Source organism: Sinocyclocheilus anshuiensis, unplaced genomic scaffold (genome assembly GCF_001515605.1).
Source record: "Sinocyclocheilus anshuiensis isolate Anshui unplaced genomic scaffold, SAMN03320099.WGS_v1.1 scaffold1531, whole genome shotgun sequence".
NCBI classification, from domain to species: Eukaryota; Metazoa; Chordata; class Actinopteri; order Cypriniformes; family Cyprinidae; genus Sinocyclocheilus; species Sinocyclocheilus anshuiensis.
In genome coordinates, this window is record NW_015551200.1 from 647,349 (window position 1) to 650,054 (window position 2,706).

The following is a 2,706-nucleotide window of genomic DNA, read 5'->3' on the forward strand; positions in this document are numbered from 1 at the left end:
TAACTCTGCTTCAGTGTTACTTTAACACTCTGTAGATTGGGACAATATGCACTCTGAGCAGAGTTGATTTAACTCGTGGGATTTTGCTGTGTAGATCACATAGGATTAGAATAGAGAGTGCTAGAGTTAGAGGGTCAAATAAAGAAGGAAGAGATGTGTTTTAGCCGTTTCTTGAAAATGGCTAAGGGCTCAACTGCTCGGATTGAGTTGGGCAGGTCATTCCACCAGGAGGGAACAGTTAATGAAAAAGTCTGTGAAAGTGATTTTGTGCCTCTTTATATAAGTTTACAAGTGTAGTTAGTGCATTGTCTTGTGTCTGTATTATTATTATCCTTGTCCATCTTATCATATTCATGTATTCACATAGACAAAAGATATCACTAATTATTTCTTGACTATACAGTGTATACATTTTCATGATTTACATATGAATCTGGACCTGTGATTTCACAACCCAACATCTCTTTATTCAATGAGCTGCAGGGCCTCACCAGATCAGGACCGACCAAATTTCTATGCTGTTTGAACTCAGTCTAGATTACGAGAAACAGTCTGGATTAGCTAAATGCCTATGGTGTTCACATAGATTTACTCATTACTCAGCTGATGCTGAGAGGCAACACATTCTATTTTAAGTATACCAAGTTCTTCTTTTATGCAAAGGCAAAGTGTGATTCATTACTGATCAATGGTTATATTCTAGCTTCCTGACTATTTCTGTGATGCAATCTCATGCCGTATGCGCATGAGCTACTCCAATTAAATGTGTGATGATGGCTCTCTGCCATCCTGAAGTGTGAGTAGTTATTTTTATCCTTTGTTTTCCATGTCTTCAAGTCTCACTTCTCACATTTCTCCCTCATTTCTCGTCTCTTGCTCGCATCACACCATTTTCTCACTCCAGGAATGGATAGCACATGCAGGAGATCATGCACATCTAATAATAAAGCGATGGTTTGTGGGGATTGAGTGAGAGCAAGAAGGGAAAATGCCTAGGTTTAGGGAAAAATAGGAATGTCATTAATAATAAGTGGTTCTTGATGTTGTTAGATGGTCTGTGAAAGGTTTAGGTGATTGGATGAGTGTTGTAATGTACCTCTTTAGGTGAATTAGGTGATTGTCATGACTGACAGTAGGTGGTTATGCCTAGATGTTAAAATCATATAGGCTAAACACAAGTGTGTAAGTGAAAAGAGAGATTAGCATGAGAAAAATAATGCGGAATGGAATTTCCAGTGTCTCAATGTAATTGGTGGAGCATTAGGGTTCCTTGGCGCGCTTGCTGACAGACTGCTTACGTCTGCACAGAGCGAACGCGGACAAAAATTGTAAATACGTGCGTCGAATCAGCTGTCAGAAAGGTGGAGGCAAGGGCAGGCATAAAAATGTAAACGTAACAACGGCATAACAACAGTCGGTGGAATTTATATTTAGTATGGCGAGGGCAGAAAATGTCTCCCTTCACAAAAACAGCAGCACGATCCAACGTTTCAGGAGAGCGAGGCGCGCATCAGAACGGAATCAGTAGCTCGCCATCTGCTTCTCCGTTGACCGACGAGCTCTGAAGCAAGAATATTAATATTAATATCAGCGCGAAGTGCGCCTCCACCGCCGACGTGTTTATCTGCGGGCTCTGCGTTCATTACCGTGAAGTCGTCTCTCGGTTAGCGTGCAGGCACTAACAGACTGCATTTGTGAATGGTTCCATGGGCCTGCTTTGAACGGATGTTTTTTTTCCTTCCCTAAAGTCGCAGTGAACTGCACCATGGATAGCGAAGCGCTTTCTCATCGTGCTCCGCGCTGAGGGTGAATGGGGATGAGGATGTTGTTTACAAAAAGCAGCCAGCCGTCAGCGCACTGATGCTCGGTCTCCTCGCATAGAATTTTACATCTAATCTTTTATGACACTTTTGGAAATTACTGTCACCTCCGTCTTTCCTCTATGAAGAGGGCAATGTCATCGTCAGCAGACCGGCGTGGATTTGTTATTGTCTGATTTTACTACCTGTCCTCTGCAATTCGACTTCACACCGTTTATGTAAGTCAAGCTATTCTGCACCATTTGTTTTCAGTACACTAAAGGCGGATGTATTTAAATCATACAAATTGTGACGAAATTCGACCTCAGTTGGTATTGACTTGTGTGTGGAAATATAATTACAAACATCTGGGAAAGGCTAGCAATACGATCTCCCACAGAGGAATTGACCAAGCGCTATTGCCGTGTTTATGTCAATATTAATCTTTTTTCATTGACAACCCAGTGCATGTGTTGTATATTTTAAGACCAGGGTTTGCCCTTAAAACAGTTGTCTTGTAAAACTAGCCGTTTATTTTGTTTTCGCTATAGCGACTGTTTATCATTTTTAAAATGGAAAATATGGCTCGAATGATCGTGCTTTCACCGTCGATATTTTCTCCACAAAACCCGACCGAATTCCTAAACAATGTAAAAGAGTAAAGGCAGCGGGTTTGTGATCATTTGAGCGTATATAAGTGACGCGTCTTAAGGAGCGTCTTCAGGTGCATGAGTTTTAGAGTTCGCTACGAGCTTTACGGGTAGACTGATTTGTGAGATATGCACTATTCAGTAGGCTATGTGAAGGATGTAGACTTTATCTTGAATATATTTAACATTTTCGCTATTAGACATTCATAGACTTTGGTAATCAGTGGTGTAACCTGGTCTGTTGTAACCGCGAGTTT